Source organism: Grampus griseus (genome assembly GCF_964374135.1).
Source record: "Grampus griseus genome assembly, chromosome: 13".
Lineage (NCBI taxonomy): Eukaryota > Metazoa > Chordata > Mammalia > Artiodactyla > Delphinidae > Grampus > Grampus griseus.
In genome coordinates this window covers 14,881,557-14,907,246 of record NC_139007.1, presented here as the reverse complement: position 1 = coordinate 14,907,246, position 25,690 = coordinate 14,881,557, and the positions used below count along the sequence as shown (strand labels likewise).

At 40.3% G+C, this 25,690-nt stretch overlaps 1 protein-coding gene across 5 annotated transcripts in view; it reads right to left on the bottom strand.

Annotated features, from left to right (window-relative positions):
- Positions 1-25,690, bottom strand: part of BCKDHB (branched chain keto acid dehydrogenase E1 subunit beta) — a gene marked incomplete at its 5' end in the record, with an annotated part of 288,838 nt that overhangs the window by 31,335 nt on the left and 231,813 nt on the right. The window contains one exon of one of the 5 annotated variants that reach the window (XM_082669420.1): positions 22,287-22,814. The exons of 3 other annotated variants lie outside the window; for them this stretch is intronic. Of the gene's footprint in view, positions 1-22,286; positions 22,815-24,125; positions 24,500-25,690 lie in introns of those variants that run through there. One more of the 5 variants, XM_082669421.1, reaches the window with a different exon arrangement.

Genomic DNA, 25,690 nt, shown 5'->3' with positions numbered 1-25,690 from the left:
TTACATTTCATTCATTGACACACTGGTTCTTTCAATTTTTTTTTTGTAAGTAAACAGCCATTTCAAATTGAAGTGGGTTTTGTTCTTATTTTCTATAATTTTCAAGACAGAGAAGACTTCCAGGGCTGTGGCAGAGAGAAGAGAGAACTGAGGAAGATGTAATCCCCTAGAGAGTGGGATGGACATTTGGATAGATGGGAGGTACAGGTCAGGGCAGTAGTTTGCGTGCTTGACTGAAGCATCTGCAGAGATTCTATGCAAACGCAAGGCGTTACTACCTCACTGGTGGCACTTGAAAGTATTTTATGTAGGGATTTTCAGTGAAACGCATGCATAGAGTAGACGTTAGTAATACCAAAAAAATATATTTCAAATCTAATGAAGATAACCCTTGGCTCCTTACAATTAGAATCATAGGCTCTCTAGATGAGAAGGGATTTCAAATGCCATTTATTATCTATTTCAATAACTTTCTTACAACTTTCCTTCCTACACAACTTTATCAGAACCAAAACTGAAAAGCCATAATTTATGTCTTGCTTTTCCAGAACGATGAGTATTATAAATTAATATTATATCTTCAAAATCTTATTAAAGAGATTCGAAGGTTGAAAGGAATAAAAAAGAGGTACTTTTTAGTCTGGAGCCCATGATTGTCAAAAATGCATCAAGGATGATGGCAAACATTTTCAACATTTGCTTCTTCTTCCTGGACTATGTCATCATTATCATAATAAATCTTTTGACCATTAAATAGGCTCTTTACTGCATGGGTTGCAATTTACCACAAGTTAGACTGAATTTAATAAAAACAGAGCAAATAACATGTAGAAAACATATGACACGTTTACCTTATTTTATCAGGTGTTAGGAATTTCCTCAAGCCTCAGAGGATTACACTAAATATGTAAAATATGAAACACCTTTTCCAAGAACATAGCCATTATCAATAAAATAGATGCTATGGGAATTACAGGGCCCACCAGTTTGCAACTCTGGAAAATGAAGAATAAACCATATTGCTGGTGGTTAGAAATGTCCTTAACAGAGAAGTTAGTTATGCAAAATTTATTTTAAACTTTTAGTTATCAAAAGTAACCACAAAAGCATAATTCAGTGGAATGTTTTTAGACATTAAAGCTGGTAACATGCTACTGAAAGAATGAGACACAAAACATATCTCAGTGAAGATTAAGGAAAACACTTTTGTTAGAAAACCTGTTGACCTCATCGAGTGGGTTTAATATTTAAATGTGATGGACTCGGAGGAAAATGAACTACAAACACTGTGTAACTGTAAAAAATAACAGATGGTGAGAAAAATCACGCATAAAATTTTCCTCTGCTAGTGGTTGTATAGATTGTGAATGAAAGGCAAACTATATTTAGGGAATTCCCTGGTGGTCCAGTGGTTAGGACTCTGCACTTCTACTGCAGGGGGCCCGGGTTCAATCCCTGGTCAGGGAACTAATCCTGCAAGCCACATGGCGTGGCCAAAAAACACCACCACAAAAAAAACTATTATGTATTGAATTGCAACGTAAAGAGGAAGGGACCTAATATACTGAACACCTGGAATCATCTGTAATCTGGGCCCAGGGTTATAGATATACATTAACATTTGGTAGTTTTATTCTCAGAGGTGTCATTGACCTTGATGAGATGGGGCTTATCCAGTGTAGGAAGTTATACCTTATTCAAAAGGGATGTAAGAATAACAGTGAATGTCACAAACGCAGGCATCTTTATGACAGGCCATACAAATAAGGTGAAATGAGATTAGAAAGCACCTAAGAGAGACAGAACAAAATACCTGATCATTTTGTATTCCTGGACTATATACCTACCCTCCAGAACTAAGATAACAATAAGATTTTCCTGATACAGATTGAAAAAGGAAAAAGTAAAACTCTATTAGCAGATGACACGATCCTGTATGTAGAAAATCCTAAGGAATCCACTAAACAACTATTAGAATAAATGAGCTTAGCAAAGTTGCAAGATATAAGATCAATCACAAAAATCACTTGTACTTCTATACAATAAACAGTCCAGAAACACTTTGCTGTACACATGAAATCAACACAACATTGTAAATCAGCTATACGCCAGTATAAAATAAAAGTTTTTAAAAACAGTCGAAAAATGAAATTAAGGAAACAATTTTATTCACACTAGCATCAAAAAGAATAAAATAGGAACAAGTTATCAAAAGAAGTATGAAATGTATACTCTGAAAACTACAAAACGTTGTCAAAAAAAATTAAAGATCCAACTAAATGGAAAAACATCTTATGTTCATGGATATAAAGGCTTAGTGTTGTTAAGATGGCCAAAAAAAAAAAAAAAAAGATGACAATACCCCCCAAACTAATCTACAATCCTTACAATCCTCCACACCTGACTTCTGTGTAGAAATGGACAGATTCTAAAATTCACATGTATTGCAAGTGACTTGAAATAACCAAAACAATCCTGAAAAAGAACAACAAAGTAGGAGGAATCACACTTCTCCATTTCAAAACTTACTACAAAGCATGAGTAATCAGTACCGTGTGGTGTTCGCATAAGGACAGACATAGAGATCAATGGAATCGAATTGAGTGTCCAGAAATAAACCCATGCATCTATGGTCAACTGGTTTTTGACAAGGGTGTCAGGTCCATCCAATGATGAAACAATAACCTTCTCAACAAATGGCGCTGGGACAGATGGATAACCACATGCAAAAATATACAACCTCACACCACATACAAAAATAAAGTCAAAATTGATTGAAGTCTTAAATGTAAGAAACTGTAAAACTCTTAGAAAAAAAACATGGGCGTAAAACTTCACGGCCTTAGGTCTGGTAAATGACTATTAGATATGATACCAAAAGCACGAGCAACACGAGAAACAAATAGATAAACTGGACTTCAAAATTTAAAAGTTTCACGCTTCAAAGTACACTATGAAAAAAAAGTGAACAGATAATCCACAGAATGGGAGAAATCTGATACGTAAATCATGTATCTGATAAAGGACTTGTATCTAGAATATATAAAGGACTCCTCCAACTCAATATTAAAAAGAGAATCCAATTAAAAATAGAGTCTGAATAGACCTTTCTTATGTCCCTCTGTCACCCCACTCCCATTAAGAAGTAATTTTTTACTATATCAAGACAAGCTACTCTTCAAACTCTTAAATTCCTCTATAATCCATGTCACATCCCAATTCTTCACTATTCCACACTGCTCAGTCTTTGAAAATGTCTTGTCCTTTTACAGCTAAAGAAATGCAAAAATATCATGCAACATCTATCAATGTCTAAATCCCCTTAGGAATTCTGTGTTCCACAAGTCCTCTGAGGATGCCCTCTCTGGTCTTTATATCAACTTTCCAAGAAGAAAGACTGTTTAAGCCTCACTTTCTCCTCCCCACAGGGACCTGGCTTCTTCCTCTTCTGACCTCATTTTAAATACTATATTATTCTGTATTTTATACAATATAGAACTATATACTATACTGTATTCTCCTTTAATTATTCATATGCCTATGTTATTTTAACCTCAAAGAGGATTCATTTTTTATGGTAGGAGTTATTCCTTTTACTGCTGTTTTATAACAGTGCTAAATGCAGCAAAAATTTCATCAAGTTTTTTGAACTGAGTAGCATCTTACCTTATTGGCTTTGATGTTGCATAATGAAATGTCACAGGACTGTTAAGACTGTTTAAAGGAATAGTGTAAAATAGTTTGGGGTACCCTCAAATTAGAAGATTACCATGAATGAAATATATCTTAAAACAGCCTAGAAGTAAGACTTATTTGAAATCTGACTTTCAAATTTCACAAATAACTAGCACTTTTATTTCTGCCGGAATGCATATTTGGATGAAGAGGTTGATACTGGATTCAAAGTTGGCTTCCTATCTCTTGTGCCTAATAGCTCTCTGGGCAACCTTTGGAAGCCACATGTTATTTTGGCATTTCTTTGGATTTATTATTACAAGTAGCACATTATTTCCAGTGCCTGGGCCATCTGAAATAAGTAAAAATTCTACCTCCGTGTTGCAAGCAGTTAATGACTGCCTGTGCCCCAGTTAAGCAAGAAGGCAGCTTAGTCTTTCCACTTGCCAAACCTAGAGCAAAGATGGCTAGCAACTGGCTTGGAGGGTCCCATAAAAACAGAAACTGACTTGCATCTCCCTTAAATAGAAACTAAATACCAGCATAAGGTTTGAAATAATCTAAACCCCTATAGTTCTTTATTAGTTCTGTTTCTCTTTTTGTTGTTATTGTGGCTTTTAATACTCTTGAACCTTTCTTGGGTTCTAGTCTGAACTGGAAGTGCCAGAAAAACAACACAAAATACTGCCATTGTTTTTATGTTCTATCCAGAAGTGGGAAGCACTGAAAATATCAAGATACCATAATTAAAGTCCATCCAATTACAATTCTTGCAACAAAGAGTACAAACAGCAAGATAGTAGCCAATGTGGCTTTGAAAGGGATTAAGTCTGAGGCCCACTGGCAGTTTTTTTTAAGTACATATATATAAAAATCTAGAAATAGAAAAGAAGAAATGAAACTGCTTCTTCAAGAATGATTGAAAGGCAAAGTTGTGAGCATATGAGCTACTCCAAGCCCCAGTATCCATTTTAACTATTAATATCAATGCCTTTTCTGTTAAAAGCTTTCAGTGAGTGTTAAGTAGAAATGGATGGTTACATGTTATATTGATTCATTGCTTCTGTACAATGTCTTGAAGATATACTATAAGAATAATTTTTAAAGTGGAAGAGAATAGAAATAGAGACATGTGTATCTACCCGCAGAACAGCCAGCTTTTGCATGGCTGAGATTGAAGGCTGCAAATGTGTAACTGGGAGCAGATTTTCAGAATGAACAATAAAGTGGTGTGTACTGAGCAGCTACTACATTATCAGCCCTGTGCACACTGAGGACCAACTGACTGAGAAGTTTGGTTTTAGTAGCAGAAGCAGGAAGGAACAGCTTTAGGAGGAAAATGATGGCTTTCGTTTTAGATATGTTGTGTGTTGAGATGGGTTCGGCAGGCACTTGGATATTCAGAGCCTGGGGAAAACCTGGGAGCTAGAGCTAGATATATAGATTGAATCACTAAGGGTGAATAGAATCTAGAAAGAGAAGTAGATAACAGAATTAGACATGACACCGATAGGTGGATGGATGAAAGAGAGAAACCAGAGTCTAGGGCCAGCTTCATGGGTGTGACCCGTGCTGTCTCAAGGGCTCCAAGCCCAGTGAAATGCTCTGCTACTACAGTCTCAAAATTCTTATAATTTGATCTCTGAATTTGTGTCTGTAACAAAAGTTGGATGGGACCACGGAGCACATGAGTAAGGAAAGGAACTATGCACCCTATACATGTTCACACTTCCTCGCCTTCCCGTTACATGTCATGCTGACTCTCGACACAGAGTTCCAGTGCCCACGATGTGTTGGAGAGAGTTCTGCAAGACTCAAAGTGAATACCAGGTGATCTTCGACTGAGGAAGAGAGACGGGAGGAAGACTGAAAGCCCCAAGAGGCCATGATTTCTGTTCAAACAAGAATTTGCTGGTTTGAAAGAAATTGATGCCATTCTAAGAACCAGAATAACCATGAAAGCTTCTTATATCCTGTCTTACTTGTGTTACTTCCTTGTATTAGCCAAAAATAACGACATAGAAGGAAAGGGAGCGCTAAGGCGACCCACATTTCCTTTCTTTCAGTCCTTCCTTACTCGTCAATGGTAGGGTGTTGGTAGCATGTGTGTATATCAAAAAGTGAATTTTAAAAACAGCAGTTTGTTTTGTGCGGTGATTCCACTGCTCTGGTGAGAATGAAATACATACGCGTGTATCAGCTAAAAAATCCTAATTGCGTAATTTCAATGATTCTACATGTAAACTAAATGCTCTTAAATTTGCATTTAAAAATTGGTGTAGAATATAAAGATAAATGGTAAAATTCATGCTAAAAATTTTTAATTTAAATTTTTCTTTATTTAGAATGACATTAAATAGCAATAGCAAATTTTTTGTTGTTGTTGTTTTGCGGTATGTGGGCCTCTCACTGCTGTGGCCTCTCCCGTTGTGGAGCACAGGCTCCGGACGCGCAGGCTCAGCAACCATGGCTCACGGGCCTAGCCGCTCCGCGGTATGTGGGATCTTCCCGGACCGGGACACGAACCCGTGTCTCCTGCATCGGCAGGCGGACTCTCAACCACTGCGCCACCAGGGAAGCCCAGCAATAGCAAATTAAAAGATACCATCACAAGTGAAGAGAGAAACTGCATGAGAAAGGAAAAAGCTTTATATTTGAGTGTCTTTCATGGTACTTTTTCCTGCTTTCTGAACAAGGGAACCCATATTTCCATTTTGCATTGAACCCAACAAATTTTGCATCCAACTCTGAAAGGGTCATTAGGTTGAAGAGGAGCCAGGATCATCAGTCATGGAAGGAAAAGGAAAAGTATTTGGAAGAGAGAGCATTTGGTTATTTGCTCAAATACAGCCCTGCAACAGCTCTCTTGCTGGGGGTGGGTAGGGACAAGGTTTGTCATGCCTGCCTTCCTGCCAGCAGAGGGCCAGGGCACCCAGGAGATGGCTCACCTCTGAAGTTCTGCCTTCCTTCCTTTCTGTCTTCAGGCTGGGGATTGAGGATAGACATTGGACATGAAGGTTAACCTGGTCATCTCTGAGAGAGCGATATGGGGAGAATAGCAGATTGGAAGCCAGATTTCAAAAAAACTAAGGAGTAAGCAAAGAGAACACGAACACAGCAAGGATAAATTACTCCCTCAGAAAGTGTATTAGAAGTCTGGATGGATGGATGGATGGATGGATGGATGGACGAATGTAGGGATGCATAAATTGACTTCTGTACTTTGCTGTCTACTCTTTATAGATTAGACAGCAATATATTATGAAATGGGAAAATGGGAGATTTTTATGACACAATATTTGAAAACCAAGAACAACACTGAAAGTACTGTGTAATAAAACATTCTATGCAGAACGAAATATCACTTTTAGGTCAATAGGACACTGGTTTTTAAGTGAAAACTGGACTTTCATACATAGGTAACTTTATCTACTTTTTGTTTTTTAGATTTTCCTCTTACCATGAAAGGGAAATGCTGCTGACTACACCTATGGACAGATGCCAGGGCTGTTCTAGACAGCAGGCCATATTTGGCATTTTTTTGCCCAGTTATAGGTAGGGGCTACAGTAACCTCAGCATCAATACTCTTCCTCAGGATCAAATTGCGTCCCATGATAGGCATCTGTCTGATGTTTACCTAGAGATGGGCTTTCAATCCATGCCTTTGAAAGATGGTTCTCTCCATATAAAGCCAACCGGCCAGCACGGGACTTGGCTCTACAACTCCTGCCTCATTAACGGCTAATGAGTAGAGCTCAATGCCAAACAACAGGGAAATTTCTGCTTTGATTATTCCAGGTTCAAGTTTATGGCACTGGCCTCCAGACTGAAATTGGCTCGCAGAAAACTGAAACACACTCTGTATTAATAAAAACACAAACTACATATGCCATAAGGCGTCTTTGAGTGATTATACCTGAAGGACTAATACGAGTTGCAGTGAGATCATTTGCTTTTCAAATATTTCCAAGGGTGTCATATTATAGCCTCCCATTCAGAATGAATTCCTGACCCCAACTTTGTTTTCAACAGGTTCACTGATTATACAGGGAAAGCCACAGTAGGAGCAAATCTATCTTTCTCTGAATTGCCAACTCTTGTTCCTGTTATCGGGCGTCTGTTTTTACAGCGTGAACAAGTTTGGGTTTTAATGTCAGCCAAGAGCCACAGAGTTTGAGGCTCCTGAAAAATGACTGGGTTCACTCACTGTGGTGTAAGTGGCTGTAACAAAGAAGACTGAAGAAACAAAAATGAAGGAAAAGAGGTTCTACTTACCTCTGAAATAGATACTTGTAGAATAATACTTGTCTGAAGATTATTTTGAACAATCAGAGAGCAGGGCTGTCCTCTGCCCACCGTTTCATGACTCAGGACCTCCCCACCCCACATCAAGACAGAAAGGACCTGGATCTCCTTCCTCCCTCTATCCATCAAATACCCCGTTTCAGACTCAACAGCGATGCCTCATTCTATTATCTGTGCATCTTTGTAAGCCAGTAGTCCATTTCAGAGCCCTGCTTGGTTGTGGTGTGTTTTGAGGATATTAGCTAGCTGTTCTTTCCTCAGTTGGTCCTGTTAGTTTCAGGTTTGGGGTCACTGCATGTTTCATTTCACAGCAAAAATACAAATATGTAAGTGATAAACACTGCCTAGATCTGAGTGCACATGACTTATACACACTTGGATTTAAAAAGAAAAAAGGAAGCTGCAGAACATAACTGTAGGACGGTCATTAGTCATTTCAAACGTCATAAGGAAGGTTGGGCGTATTGGTGAATTCCTTGTAACTTTCACCTCACTTCCTCCGTGTGTGTCAAGAACAGAAGGTAACAGCCATTCTGGGGTCCTCAGAAGTAGCCCCAGTGCTCACTGTGAAGCTGTAGGACTCTATCAAGCACAGGGTCACCCATATGTTTGTCACCTCCAAGCCACCTACAAAATTTTTGCCATATTAACAACTCTTCATACTCTTGATCTCGATATATTTATGTAGACCTCCTCAGACCTTCAGAGAGTCAAGTTCATCTATTTTAGAAGAAAACTTTTTTGTTACTTAATTAGATTTTATTAGATTAGATTAGATGAGAGTTTTCTTTATTCTCAGATGGAACTTTAAAAAAATTTTTTATTGAAGTATAGTTGATTTACAATGTTGTGTTAGTTTCAGGTATAGAGCAAAGTGATTCAGATATATGTTCTTTTTAAAAGAAAACTTTAAGAGACTGCTGTACTCCTTCTGCTGAACTGGATTGTATGTTCTGGAAGGCATGGACTTGATCCTACATTTCTTTTGTAACCACCTTGGCCACAGCCCTGTGCTAGGCTTGCAATAATACAGTTTGCACAACAATGCTTATAGAATGAGGTCAGCTTTTCTAACTTCAGGGAAATTAGTCCATGAAGAATATTCTACACCCAAAGCATAGAAAATATAAAATATTAATTTTCACGTGTGATGGAAAGGGAATGAGAAAAAAAATTGCATCCAAGACTCTGAGGACTTCAGACTTTCACATTCTGCACGATCTTTTATTTGAAGAGACAAGAAAATAAATATTTCCTAAAGATAGACTCTTGAAAACATATTTTTTGGTAATCAAAACCATATTAGCCCTTGACATTGTATAGTCGTCTCAGCCTTTTTAGAAATGCTCGTGTCAATATGTTCAATCAATTTCTCACCAATGAAAAGCCTGGAGAGTGGGAAAGGCAGAACAGAGGCAGAAATAAAAGTGACCTTTTGAAACTACTTTTGCCCTCACTATTTGTGTCCAGATTTGAAGGGCATTCATTATTTTCTTTGCTAAAAATTTTCCAAGTGTCATCAAACTGAAAACTTGGTGCATCTTGTCTGGTTTCAGGTAGAGAGTAATTACCATCTGCACCCTACAAATGTGGCTAAGCTTGCACTGAAATAAACCATCCAAATCCCTGACGAACATCAAAATTGTAGACACATGGAGCAAAGCAGAAAATTGTAGTATGACAAAATAGCTACAGTTAATTATGTAAAATTACATAGAATTTTAGTCTTCTTTAGAGGTGCTTTATTTAAACTTACATCTAAATGCACATCTTTGGTTAATGCAACTTTCATTTCAAGTCAGGGAGTCGACAGAACAACATTTATTAAGTTTAAAATTAAAGCAGATTGCAATTTTGGAAAGTTTTAGGGTCTTTTTTTTTTTGAGAAAAGTGTCGTTTAACACTGTGAGGCCAACTTGATCTCCTTTTCTCACATCAATTGTCGCATGTGCTCCTACCTGTAAAGGCTTTTCGGCTCTCTCCCGTTGTATAAATACACGTTATAGGTTTCAGAGTCTACTCAACACTTTGTCTCCTAGGGAGCTTTCCAAGAGATGATGTCCCCCTGTACAAGGCTTGGCAGGTCCTGTGACAGCCCTCTGTTGCCCTAATTCCCAGAGAAGCTATGATAGTGACCCAGTGCTATTCTAGTCCCAGGAGGGGCACTCTGGGTGGCTTACTGGCTGGCTGAAGGACGGAAAAATCAATGATATCAACCTCTGATTACACAGGGAAGTCATTAAGCACCATCATGCCCATCATTCACCCTGACCTCTACGGCTCCTTTCAGAGGAAAGCATTGATGTACCTTCTATAAAACCACTTTTATCCTGACTGTGAGAAACTGAACAGGATGGGGGGCTCAAGATCTGTATTTCTCCTGATCTGGGGGATTGAAGGTAAGAGAGGAAATAACCAAAGAGAGCATGAAAGGAGAAATTAAGCTGACCATCACAAAGAAGACATGGAAAGTCAGTTTCCTTGTGCTGCTCTGTGTCTCAGTGCATGCCCATCCCTGCAATTAATCATCGTTTTTCAGGGACAGCCTAGCACAACGTCAGTACATCTAAGTAGTTATACAAGAAATAAATAACTGCTTTTTAATGCCACCATACAAAGATATTACATAGTTATTGACTATATTCTTCACACTGTACATCGTCTTAATTATGCAATTCTCAGGACCACTGTTTCTATACACAACATGACCTTTACTCCTTGGGCCAGCTCTCTAGATCTCTGCTGTGCAAGTTCCCTGACTCTCAGAATCTACCTCCTCTTCCAGTCCCTTTTTCAACCTACAGCGTGTGCACCTCACACCGGTCAGAATGGCCATCATTAGAAAGTCTACAAACAATAAATGCTGGAGAGGATGTGGAGAAAAAGGAACCCTCCTACACTGTTGGTGGGAATGTAAATTGGTGCAGCCACTATGGAGAACAGTATGGAGGTTCCTGCAGAAACTAAAAATAGAGCTACCATACGATCCTGCAGTCCCACTCCTGCCTGGGAATATATCCAGAGAAATAATTCAAAAAGATACATGCACCCCAATGTTCATAGCAGCACTATTCACAACAGCCAAGACATGGAAGCAACCTAAGTGTCCAATGACAGACAAATGGCTAAAGAAGATGTGGTAAATACACACATACAATGGAATATTACTCAGCCATAAAACAGAATGAAATAATGCCATTTGCAGCAACATGGATGGACCTAGAGATTATCATATTAAGTGAAGTCAGTCAGACAAAGACAAATATCATATGATATCACGTCTATGTGGAATCTAAAAAAATGATATTATTTACAAAACAGAAATAGACTCACAGACATAGAAAACAAACTTATGGTTACCAAAAGGGATGGGGGGAGAGATAATTTAGGAGTTTGGGATTAAAAAGTACAGGTACTATATATAAAATAAATAAACAACAAGGACCTACTGTATAGCACAGGGAACTGTATTCAATATCCTGTAATAACCTATAATGGAAAATAATCAGAAAAAAATATATGTATATTATATGTATACATATGTATATATGTATAACTGAATCACTTTGCTGTACACCTGAAACTAACACAACATTGTAAATTAACTACACTTCAATTTTAAAAAATGATTTAAATTTCAAGACAAAAATCTACAACGTGTGACCTCTGTATGCAAAGATGGCATTTAGAGAATCATGGAGACAGAAACTTGGTAACCCCTCTGTCCATGTGGGACTCCCAAGGCTTGGTGCAACAGAGGCTCCATTTTCCCAAACTCCATTTGCCAATTCCGTATTAGCTGCCAGCATTTGAATGACCAGTTAAGAAATGTGGCTGAAGCGGAGAACAAGTGCTGTTTCTCGTGGGGGGGTGTGCTCCTATTTGATCACAGGAAGAGTAGCACCAGACAGGCTGCCTGAAAAGACCCTCACCCCCATCCCCATCCCCAGTGCTCCTCTAAAGGAGAACTTGTCCATTCACCCTTCACCTAGCCTTCATCTACCGAGCTCTGGATAAAATACCTTACTTATGAAGAAATAGGAACAACAATGATAACAATCAACTGCTTCAGGGAGAGGGACCTGTCAAGTGCACTTTAGTAGAGACACCATCTTCCCCCACCTCTGTATGCAGCACACCTGCACATCTGTCCTCACTGTGGACCAGGAGAAGACACCTGACTCAAGCTGGGCCAGTTCTTCCTACTCCTGGGAACCTGGAATTGGAATGAACAAATATCGAGTTCGTTAATTATGTGAAGCCAAGCTAGAGAGCCAGGTAGAGGCTGCCATCTTAAGGCAGCCAAGCGTAAGGTGCTGAGTGAATTGAGGAGGTTGGCAGAGAGAGAAAAAACATGAAACTGGCACATGGCAGAGAGGAGATACCAAGAAGCCCCAGGGAGAGATGGAGAGAGAAGAGGGGAATTATTTTAAAAACTTGTATAACTTTCTAATTCATCTAAGTCCTAGAGTTCTTCCTGCAATTAGATTCATTAGTACAAATTCCACCTTGCATAAACATATGAGATCTCTGGTCCTTGCGATGAAATGTACATGTACCAGTGGGTTTCTTAAGAGTAAAAATAGGGCCACTAGACAGTGACCTGTGAACTTATGGCTCTTAGTTTTCATCACAGCTTGATATTGAATTCTAAGACCACTTTACATTTACCAACTTATTTTCTTCCATTTAAATTGTTCCTGTAGGGTCTTCCCTGGCAGTCCAGTGGATAGGACTCCGCGCTGCCACTGCAGGGGCATGGGTTCGATCCCTGGCCAGCATGCTGTGGCCAAAACAAAGAAAGAAATACTAAATTGTTTCTATAGCAGGAGTGCCGTGTAGATTGTATGATTATTCATTGAGCTGCTTCGTGTGCGGTGATTAAGGCAGGATTCCTTCCTGCTGGAGGCTGGGGCTCAAAGGTGTAAACGAATAATGACAGTGGCAGGTGAGAAATCTGTCCTAGAGGCACAGGTTGAGGTCCCAGGGCTCCGGGGATGCTACCTTATTTCATTTTCACCTACGTCAAAGAGACTTACAGGAACTGATACTTCACAAAAAAATCACACAAGACAGGAAACAGGTTAATCTCAGTACTTTTCACTCGAAGGCTGAGGAGGTACAAGGTTGTCCTCTTGGCACGAAACCGGCATTTAATCAACGTGGGCCCTTCCATGTCCTGCCACGTCGCACCACCTCCTGGGACCATTTTAACGGTAAAAAAAATCGGGCACAAGAAAAGATCAGGCAATTCATTAACTTGCCTGAGAACACGGCTTACTTCAGGGCTGACCATTCTTTTCATTCTCAGGTGAACGTCCCCTGAGAAGTTTTGCCAAAAAAAAAAAAAAATGTACAAGTTAAACCAGCCTATTGAACAACAAACAGGTTTTCCTCCTCTCCTTCCTCAGAGGGCATTAAGATGATAATGAAGGAAACATTTTTAAAAAGTATAAACCCCAAGGACAGAGAAAACAGGAGAGGGGACATGAGTACAGGGTCAGAAAAACGAAATAAGAGGTGCCGTGCCCGAAGAGTAAGCCCCAAGCCAGGACTAGAAAGACCGCGGCGCGCAGGAACGGCCACCGGCAAGAGGCTGACCTCAGAGTCTCGGTGTGGCCCACAGCGGGGCTGAAGCCAGGCGAGGACCCGGGGGCATTGCCTTCCCTCCCCCTCACAAGGACAGAACTGGGTGTCTGCCTGCCCCATGGAGACTCGGGGGATTATCCTCCAGAGAGACTGAGAGGGACAGCCTTTGGGATCAGGAACACCTGGTCCAGAGGAAGGATGGAACAATGTCCAAGGTAGAAAACATGGAATTGAACGTGACATCCAGACCCCGGGTCCAAGTGGCACCTAATGAACTAGGCTGCCACCCTTCAGACGACAGCCTTTCCTGTGCCAGCCATGTTGGGGTGCTCTCGAGGTGGGGGGAATCTCTGCCTAATCATCTGGAAATGAAGGCCACTGCTTGTCATGCCACACGCACATCCACAGCTCTCCCAGCTTTAAAAAAATAATGTATTGGGGTGACAGTCACATAACAAAGTGAACCACGTTAAAGTGGACAATTTGGCGGCATTTAGCACACTCGCAATGTTGTGAAGCCCCTTCCTCTATTTCAGCGGTCCCCAACCTTTCCGGCACCAGGGACGGGTTTAGTGGAAGACAATTTTTCCACGGATGGGGGGGTGGGGGACGGTTCAGGTGATAATGTGAGCAGTGGGGGGCGGCAGATGAAGCTTCACTCGCTTGCCCACCGTTCACCTCCTGCTGTGTGGACCACTACTGGTCCGGGGCCTGGGGGTTGGGGACCGCTGCTCTATTTAATTCCACAACTTGTCCATCACTCCAAAGTAAACCCCCTTACTGGTACCCATTAAGCACTTTCTTCCCATTCTCCCCCTCCCCCAGCGCCAGGAAACCACTGATCTACATCCTGTCTCCATGGGTTTATCTACTCTGGATCCTTCATATAAACAGAATCACAGGTGACTATTTGTGTCCGCCATCCCTCATTCAGCATGTTTTGGAGGTTCACCCCTTTTGCCGTGTGTATCAGGATTTCACTCATTTCTATGGATGAATAGTATTCCATTGCAGGTATATATCACAATCCAGGTCAGCTTTTGATGCTCAGTCTTGAATAAAACCAACTGGTAATCAGCATACATATGACAAAAAAGAGAAGCCAAAAGAAACAGAAAAATGGAAACCAGAGGAAACAATATAATTCAGAAAACATGATAAAACTCCTAAAAAAGCAATAACTCAAATATATATCTTGAGATACACACACACACACACACACATATGTATATATATTTGTATATATGTGTATGTACACATACATATACAGGTACACATACATATACAGGCTGATATGGCAGCCTTAAAATAAGAGGATGCTCTGAGAGAGATCAGAAAAAAAAGTTGGCCAAAATAAAGCTAACGGATAGAAAATCAGAAGACAAGATTAAGGAAGTATCCCAAGAAGTCTGATAAAGAGGTAAATTTTGAGAGAAAAAATAAGAGACTTAAGACAAGTTGAGAAGAATTAAGCAATGCCTTAACTATTCTGAGACAATAATGTATCTTAGCCTAAAATTTTATACTCAGCCAAACTATGAGTCAAGGGTTAGAGGAAGGCCATTTTCTGACAAGAAAGGAATCAAGAAATTAGCTTCTCATGAAGACGTTCTAAGGAATCTACTGCAGGATGCGCTCCAACAAAATGAAAGATAAAAGCATCGGCCCAGGGAACAGTAGGTGTGAGCTGGCAAACAGAAACGGAAGCTCTCCTCCAGCGTGGCAGCCGTGCCAGACTGAGAGCTCAAACAGTCCAGGTTTTTGCAGGAAGGAGGGCTCCCATGGTATCGTTGCAAAGACAGGGCATAGATGCTCCACCAGAAACTTCCACCGGCAGAACACATAGCCATCAAAGGCCCAGGCTCGCCCAGGAAAAGGTGGCATGACTAAAAACGATCTCCATTTTTCATCAGATTCAAACACAGTCAGCTTGCAGTTCAACAGGCATCTCCCTGGGTGGGTGCCTCCTGTGATATAGAATAGCTGGGGGCTCCTCATGCGGGTTAGTCTCCATTCACCCCTCTGCATCCACTCCCCACGGCTCTGCCCTGCTCTGTTTCTGGAAAGGCTACACCGGGGATGACACCACCAAGCTAGTCGGCCTCTTGGCCTGAAACTGGATTTGGCCAAAGGGAAGCACTGACAGGCTATCAGGGGGTAGAAGGAGAGAGAGAGACCAGGATATGTACCCTCCTCTCTCCCACGCCCATGCTGTTTCAGCAGCTGTCCTGCTTCTCTGTGGCCACAGCTCCTGTCAGGCAGCCCCTCTTCCATGGCAACCGCTCTCACCGGGCTCCAGGACCATTCCTACCCACGCCACTTCAGGCTCCACGGTGATGACTTCCCAGAGAGAGCTGTGAGCTCGTGGGTGCTTCACCTCTCCTTCCTGGTTCCCTACCTCTGCCCAGAACTTTGTAAATAAGTTCCTTTATTAAACTCTATTCAATTAAAACCTTTGAATGTGACATCTTTTTTCTGCTATAACACTAATAAACTTATAAATCATAATAGAAAGGGTCAAGATGTTACAAAGGCATTAGTATAGAACTGTAGGAGATGAATTATTTCTTGTTTTAGTCTTTGCTTCTGAGTTTATCTAATGAATCGTTCTCATTCGAATAATTCATAGTGTGTGTGTGTGTGTGTGTGTGTGTGTGTGTGTGTGTGTGAGGGGGGAGGGAGAGAGAGTTTGAGAGAGAAAGGAAAAAGTTGTATTTTATTTATTTCAGGTTCTTGCAGTAATCAGATGGACTAAAAGATTCTTTAGTACCGGTGCTTAGAAACCATGTTTTAAATAGGAAGGTTACGCAATGTTTAATACTTGCTAACAGTTTAGTAAAGTATATATTCGGTACTTTTATTAGTTTGCGTTATTAACATGCTAAAAACTACCCCTTTATTATGATATATGGTTCTCACTCTAACAGTGCTGCTATATTCTCTATTCCTATGCAAGAAAAATCTTAAGTAATAATGGTTGTAATCATAAGTAATAATAGTCATAATCATAATATACATATAATTTTGCACCATGACTTTTCCACTTAAAAGTATATAATAAGCATCTTTCCATGTTGCTACATAATTTTCGTAATCATTACTTGCAAATCCTATAGAGTACCTAATCATATGGATGTACCATAAATCACACACCACTGCCATTCCATTTTCTCCTAAGCAATTTTCCCATGATCTATATGAAAATTATTACTGTGCACATAATAACATCAAATAAATCTGATAGACATGAGGTCCTTTCTTGGAAGAGTAAACCTAGTTAGGACTAAAGTACACTGCTCTAACACTTAGACTGACCTGCAAGATGGGCAGGCAGGTTGGCCAATGGTCTCTATGTACAGAGAGACAGAGGAGCCCTGCGGAGGAGCCTGGTCTCAGAGAGGAGGGAGCTGGGGACCCAGACTAGACCAATAACAATGCTGGAGCCCCAGAGAGGGACAGAGCTTCTAAGTACAAGAATTGGTCTGTCACCAGTGAATAGCACATGGTCTGTTTCACCAAATATCCATGAGATTTTGGGGGCACACAGCCATGCTCTCCTGGGATCCATGTATCACAATGGGAGATGATTTTCCTGCTTCCGGGAAGAACACAGAGCATTGTCTCTCCGCTCCAGAGACCCAATGAGGAACAGTATCACCGGCATCCACACTTACGCCTCATCCCTGCGGGGGAGTTTCGGGGCAGGGAGTACCAGCTGCAGGTGGCCCTTGTCGCAGCTGCTGGCAGCAGACACTTCTGCAGGGATGTGAAGCCAGACCCAGAGAACTGTGGATTCCACATGGTTGTCCAAGCAACCCTCCAGCAACTCTCCCAAATAATTAGGGAGAACCTGATGAGGCTGTCTAGCAGTTGGGATAGAATTAAAAAACAAACAAAAAACAAAACACTACTTGTTGCTATTAGTATTAATTTAATTTTTCCTCTGGGTTAGGGTAACCTAGGGAAGATGAATTGTAATTTGCAATTTTTACATTTGGTGAAAGGCACACAGTCACCACACGCGTGTTCTCTGACCTCCTTGAAATATTTCACGTAGAAGGTGAAATAGGGTGAAAGTAAATGTATGCTTCAATGGAAAGAGGAAAATATGGGGAATTTACACAAAGTATTCTCAAAGAAACATTTGTTATTAGACTGACCACAGGCATATTAAACTTCTTCAAAAAAGAAAATACCCAAGGGCTGTTTGGGGCTATATGGGTAAGTTTAAAAACAGTTCTAAGGTCTCATGACTTCAGTAAAGAACTTTATGTGACTAAGCCTCCAAAGAGTAAGGCTTCCAAAAGACAGATGCTGTGGAACTGCTCATTTTCTTGGCTTAAGGGAAGGTTGCTAGCATTCAACTTTCAGGCTGAAAGTCTGAATTCATTTATTTTATGGCTGAGATACTTGATATTAACACAGTATCTCCATCTAGTTTGCATGTCGTAGATAAGAAAAAAATCAAGCACAATACATACACTAGTCCCAAGGGTGAAGGGTTCTCCCCAAGAACATTTTAGTTAAAACATGTGGACTTTCTTCTTTCAAAAAGAATATATTCCAAAGCATTGGAAGGACTGAATTAGGATGTTTCTGTTTGCAAGCAACAGAAATCCAATTTAGAACAAAGTGGAAGGACCCTGGGGCAATTCCTCACAGAGTGAAAGGAAGTTGAGGCTGCACATGGCAGCAGTGGAGCTGGTCAGCTGGCCGTGGGGGCACTGACCCAGCTTGTATAATGTCTTTCCTTAGTACATTGGTGCCTTTCTTTCTCGGATGAAGATGGCCTTCCTCTACAGGGAAGGTGGCAGTAGGTCCTTCCAGAATAACATCACCCCAGATCTGTTTGTTTGAAAAATCCTGAAAATGGCTTTGATTGGCTGGTTTGGGTCACCTCCCATCCCTTGACTAGTCACTGTGGCCAAGGACATGGTGTCCTACCTCTGGCCCAGTCCCAAGTCTGCAGACCAAACAGAAGATGGGACCATTGGTAGGATAGCTCTGAGCCAGGCTGGCTCTCTGTTTGTGACTTACAAGAACAGAGATGAAGAAAATAAAGGAAAATTACTGATAATCTCATCACTCTCAAAAAACAGCTTTGAATGAGCATTCTATTCTGGTTTGTCCATTTGCAGACACATTTTAATGTACAATATTGTCTTAGAGCCCCTTAAAAAAATACATGGATTTGAAATCTATCTGCAGAAATAGGCCTAAAAATATAGAAACGATGCTCATCTCTTGGGGACTTCTGAGGTCTTGCCCTACCAGAAGGACTGTTTCTGTTCCTGAAATTCCTGAAGAAATGAAATACAACCCCATGTCTCTGACGGTCTAGAATATCAACTGGTATAAAATATCAAATACTATCAATATATTACTTTAAATGTCTACACTACTCAAAGAGGGCTCTGCCTAAGTGCTTTTCAAGTACAAGGTCTGATTCAAGTATAGGCCTGCATTTCCCTTCATGGGTTTGTTCAGCAGCATATTGAGAGCCTCTGTAGACCAGGACTTTTCTAGGCTCTGCAGAATTGTAATAAACAGACCAAAGCTCCCTGTCTTTCTGGAACCAGTAAAACATGTGGAATCTAAAATATGATACAAATGAACCTATCTATGAAACAGAAACAGACTCACAGACATAGAGCAGACTTGTGGTTGCCAAGGGGGAGGGTGTTGGGGGAGAAATGGAGTGGGAGGCTGGGATTAGCAGATGTAAGCTGTTATATATGGAATAGATAAACAACAAGGTCCTACTGTATATAGCACAGGGAACTACATTCAATATCCTATGAGAAGCCATAATGGAAAAAAATATAAAAAAGATTGTACATATATGTATAACTGAATCATTTTGCTGTACAGCAGAAATTAATACAACATTGCAAAGCAACTATACTTCAATTAAAACAAAAATTAGGAATGAAGGGGAAAAAAATCCCAGTGTAATAAGTAGGTAGACGTTCCAAATGATCAAGAAAATATTTTTAAAAATTATTCTAATTCTTTATAGTGTGAAATAAAATTCATATTTTATGGCAAGACAAGAAAAATTTAAACATAAAAAAATTTCTCTGCCTTTTGGCCTCCTCTCTCCCCGCAGTGTGCATTGTGTATCTGCATTATGAATCACCAAACCGTCCCCATTGGCAGAAATACCAGCTCGACCATCAACAGCAACATTCTCGTAGCATCAACAAGATAACTCCTTAAAGATAACATTCCTTTTTGATTTTGTAACGGACCACGATGACACTTAGATCTGGATTCTGTAAACCGTCAATAATACGTCATTTAATGTACAGCCCTCTATCTCAAAAGACTTATACAACTGTGCCTTGACTTCTAACGAGCGGAACAGTTCTCAGAGCTTTCTGAGATGCTCTTCCCGGGTTATAATCCTCAAATTTGGCTTGAATAAAATTTTCCATTTCTTTCTTAGATCGACTGATTAATATTTCTTCGACAACGGTCACTGTATCTTATGAAAATTCACAGAAATAAGATATTTACGGTAGCCAAGTAGGCCTCGGCAAGAAACTGAAGGACTTAGCAAAACAAGACCTTAGTAATTATTTTCTTAAAATGATGGAACAAAATATTCTAAAAGCAAAGACCTTTGTTTATCAATACATTGGATAAACAATTAGGTTTGGCTAAATTATTTCCTCTCCTCAAATGAAGGACCTTGAAAGTGTTACCCGATACAGGAACAACAATTATGTAGCCTTTATTTGCTGATATCATGATTACATAAAAACCTCCACCTTCACAGGGAACAGACAGTATAAAATGAAAGAAAAACTTTCATGTTTACCAAAAAACATAACTTTGATTTTACAATTTCATTTTTCTCATTCGGAATGTTCTGCTATTAACTTCCTTCTTCTCGTTCTTCTTGTGCTTCTTCCTCCTTTATTCTTGCATCCTTGTATTTTCAGAATTTCTTTTTTAAAGATTTAAAGTCTGTGAATTTATCTGTGAGTAAAATTTTGGCTGAAACACGCCAGTGATCTTTTCTCATTATGCTGTAGTTGCTTCCTCCTTGCTTCCACAGTTACTTATCTGGCTGCCTTTTTATTTCTAAGTGGGATGTGGTACCTCTGAATACTCTTTTCTTTGGGGAACTTACTGCTAGTTTCCTTTGCGCCTTAGTACAGTATATGGTCAATTTTTTAAACCGCCTGTGTATAGGCTAAGAGGCGACATAGTCTCTGTTTACGAAGACACAAAGTTTAAAATATATTTCTATTGACCTAAACCTATTGCTTATTCCTGTCTGCTTCAGGTAACAAATGGAAAGTGGGGTGACGAAGCCTTCTACAACCGTTCTGTTCGTATCTTTTGCATTTATAAGTTTTTGCTTACATTTTAGTACTACGCACTTAGAATGTAAAGAATTTAACTGTTATATTTTCATTGTGATATATTCCTTTTGTCAAACGTAGAACATTTGTTTCACATAAAAAGAGTATTTATGGGAATTCCCTGGTGGTGCAGTGGTTAGGCTCTGTGTTCTCACTGCTGAGAGCCTGGGTTCAATCTCGGGTCGGGGAACTAGAATCCCACAAGCCTCACGGCACGACAACAACAAAAAGTGTATTTATGCCAATTATTGATGTACATCTTTTCATCTAACTTGTTTCCAGTTTTACTTCTAGTCCTTTCCACCTATGATTTCCTCATTCTTGTTCTAATTTTATTTCTCATTTTCCTGGCAAATATCTTTAAATACCATATTCAGGGAGGTATCAGGTGTCAGGGTTTCCAAATCTTTGCCCATATATGAATGTTCCCTATTTCTTTCCAAGTTCAATGGCCTAGGAAAACACATCAGAGTCTCCAAACCTCAGGTCTCTCTGAAAATTCCAACATGAGGCTTTGGGGTCGTGTTCCTCAGCCCTCAGCTGAGCATCTCTGCTAAGGCAGTGCTGTGTGCCTACACGGTGCACACCCGTCAGCTCTATCCCTGGTATGCCTGGAACTGGTAAAGGTTTGAGAACCAGTCCTTTAGAATTTAGTGTCACTGACGAGTCTGAGGCTTACTAAGTTGTGCTTCTGCATGAACAACCCGACCTTCTGTCCTGTGGTACCCGGAGGGCCTGGGCCAGGGCCATCCCTGTGGCTGGTGCCGGATGGCAATGGGATTGGCAGCCCCTCCAGAGAGAGCCACATGAGCTGGGAGAGGGAGTTCTCTAAACAAACAGCAGTGCTGTTTCTAGAAGTGGGGGCAGGGAGGCCAAGCAGCCAGAAGCCACACGAGTCCACCTCAGGCAAGCTGACAGGAAGGAGATTTCGCGAAACCGAGTGTGGACCCTCTGTGGGATGTCTTCTCAGGATCCCAGCAAGAGTTTCTAGCTTCTGTGACTTAAATTTCACGGACTAAAATGAGGTAACTGTCTTGCTCTTGTGCCTCATTTCTCTTTCTAATGTGTACTGTTTACTTAGCTTGGATAATATCTATCCGTTGGACGGAACATGGATGTGATATTCTTTTGCGAAAGGACTTGGGTAATTGGAACCGTAGAAGATTATATTCACTTATACATTCATGTTGTCACATGGAGCAGACTTTATCCTGAGGCTGGGGGTAGTGGGGAATTTGGAATTCCTTTAACATCTCTTGAGCGTCTTCTCATTGCTATTTTTGTCGTGGTCCGAGCGCAGGTTGGAAAAGAATTTCCAGACACAAGGCAGAATGTAAGGAAGATAGAGTTTATTAAAGAGAAGAGTCGCTGCAAGAACAGCGGGCCGACTTCCTGGTAGCCAGGGAAAGTCGACGCTGAGCATGGGTTGCTTGTCTGTTTTTACAGCCAGGGAACCTGCAAGTCATCTGCTGACTGGGCAGAGTATGTATACTTTCAGTGTGCTGAGCAGCAGAAAAATGGGGCTAATGTCTTTCCTTATATGGGATGGGAAAGGGACAGGGCATGCTGCTTGGGAGGGCTCTGGGACATTGCAATGGTCACATTGTGACAGAGTGATAGGAGTCCTGTAACTCTTTGTTCAGGCAGTGTTGGCCCTTTGAGTTTATCTTGTTATTTATCCTTGGAGCACACCACAATTTTCTTATTTTCACAATATGGAACAATTCATTTCATGTAAAAAAAAAATTTCTTTAAGGCAATTATTTAGATGTATATGTACTTCTTGCGCCGTAGACCGAGTTTAGCATGAACTGTAACTTCTTTATTTTGGAAGAGAAGGGGGCATTTACTGGTGGGCATTGCAGGGCTAACTGGAGAAGGGAAACAGTTAAAGAAAAGAAAATTAAAATAAGGGAAAATTCTTACAACAACAAATGAATTTTAAAAATAGTATTAAAAAGATACCAATGGCAATAAAACAAGTAACTTCAACTGAAATCATAAATAATATCAACTAAAAAAAATAAGTCCAACTAAACCAAATATGTTCAAATAGAACCCGTTATCGGCCCAGACGTGGATGACCAGCACACATTCCCTGCTCTGCTGGACTGACCATGCGAGCACAGGGTTCCCGAGGGAAGGCCAAAGCCAAGGTCCATACTCAGTTTTGGCGTCTTCGACTCAGAATGTCCTGAACCATAAGCCAGATGGATACCCTAAATCTTTTCCAAACTTACTGCTGACAAGTACATCTTTTCCCATCCTATACTGTTCAGGTGTTTCTATTCATAAACCAAGGACAGGGCTTTGTTTTTACCCCTAACAAAAGCTTAGTTTATTTTAGCCACTGCTCTCCAGAATCTGTTACAAAGTGCCTTCTTTACTTTACTCCAAGTCTCTGGCAATCTACAAATGTCACTTTCCATATCCTCCTCCAAACATCTGATAAAAATAAACAGGACACAACTTTTTAAACTGTAGTTTTAAAGTAATATATACATTTGCAATCATAAAAAAATGTCCATTTTTTCCAGTGTTTATAGAGAAAGGAAAACACTACATGACCCTATTTCTCTGATTTTTGTTGGGGTGTGTGTGGGGGGGAATCTTTCAGCTGGAACTGGTGAGAAGAGCTCTTCTTGGGTGTATGGGAGGGAAGGCAGGGATGAGAGCACCCCCTCTGAGGGCAGGGCCGGAGGGTGAGGGCTTCTGCAAAGGGGTCCCTGAGGCCGTTGTCTACACTATGGTGAAGGGTGGGAAAGGCCTAGTCAGATACAAGAGGCCCTGACAAAGTCCCCAGCAAGGAGGCTTCCTCCTTATGTCGCTATTCATGCTGTTTTTCTTTTCAGCTACATATTAATATAAAGGACATGGAAAAAAATATTTTTTTTGCAACATCGTGGCCAAAGAAAACAAAAAACTGCAGCAAAAGCTTGATGATTTTATAACAAAAGACAGGCTCAGGCTGTCCACGTCCCAGAAAAAGAAAGAGCGGAAGCAAAGATGATCCTTCCTGCCTCACCACGCTCTGGAGAAAAGATGAGCATGCCCCCCAGTAGACCACCTTGTTGGGACAAGTGGGAAAAACAAGGAAAAACATTCCAGAAGTTTCATCAACATACAACTATCTGAGCCATAAAGAATGAAACCAAATACAATAAAGTTGAAAAATCAGCATTTCTAAACATTTCACTTTCATTCAGATGGAATTAACAAGTTACGTCACTCTTTTACTCGGCCACAAGAATTCTTTTTACTAAAGGCAAAAACAAAGCCTCATTTTTGCTTTATTGAATAGTATCCCACATCCAGTATTTACAGACGTAATTAAATGGAATTTATAAGCCTACCATGCAGAATATTTTTAAAAATTAATCTGAAATAACTCTTAACGGAAATTATCAATTCATATATGTGAATACAATAATTAATTCATCATTTTCCAGCCAATATCCAAGTCGGTTCATTTCATAAAAACTCTATTTTCAAGAAGAGGAAATATTTAAAAATTCAGAAAAATATTTCCGTATCTAGTCCTAATCTTCCGGTTTTTCTGTAAAAGAAGTCAATAACGATTATAGACACTCTGGCCACCATGAATTAAATACAGATTTTCTCAACTGCATGACTACTTTCTTTAATGCCATATGTAACTTTTAGCATAGAGGAGTTACTCTTCTTTTATCGTATTTTCATGAGAGGTCTAAATTTGTTTTTTTTTAGGTTCAAAAAGAAATACATATCCAAATTTAAAACCAGCACCTAAAGATTACTTTAAAAATAGCAACAGGGGCTTCCCTGGTGGCGCAGTGGTTGAGAGTCCGCCTGCCGATGCAGGGGACGCAGGTTCGTGACCGGTCCGGGAAGATCCCACATGCCGCGGAGCGGCTGGGCCCGTGAGCCATGGCCGCTGAGCCTGCACGTCCAGAGCCTGTGCTCCGCAACGGGACAGGCCACAGCGGTGAGAGGCCCGCGTACCGCCCCAAAAAAAAAAAAAAAAAAAAAGCAACAAGGACACGGCCACAGAGTATTACCTTGTCTTTCCATTACGGATGGTCCATGCAAGGAACAAGATGGACATAAAAGTGAGGAAGTCCTCTAACCAGGCTTAAGTGAGACTGTAGAAGCTAGCTGCTCTCACAGACATTAAGAGGCCATCAGAAATACAGTGTCTACCTCTGCATGTCTGAGAGAATACTGGGGCATGTAGACTAATGGCCCTACTAATGCCTATGACAATATCCTCAGAATAGAGGATAGAACAGCACTACAAAAAGGTGGGGATCATAGTGGTGGACGGAGGGCATTATTTTCTCTACGTGCCCAAAGGTAAAGGTACCTCTCTCTTTGGATTGAGGTGAGCTGGCTTTACTACCCATACACAGAATTCAAGAATCATAGTATTTCCTAATCTTTAAAAAGTATGGGCTATTATATAAAGCCTATTCTTCTCTTTCCTTTCAAAGATCATGGTTCTTCAAAATGTATTATTATTATTTGGACAACCTAGATATTAAAATGTAAAGCACTTAATCCCTATCTATGCATTTTGAACCATTTCAAAAATGCCAAAGGTAAAATAAATCAGTGTATTGGTGATAGCATCTTCTATATTAAAGCCCTGAAAACTAACTTAACAGTCTTTAAATGGTATTCATTTTTGCTAGAATAACACTGCCAGAGGGACAGAAAAGCATGACCTAGAAAATCACAATGAATAAAAGTCACTTATTAGCCATAATTT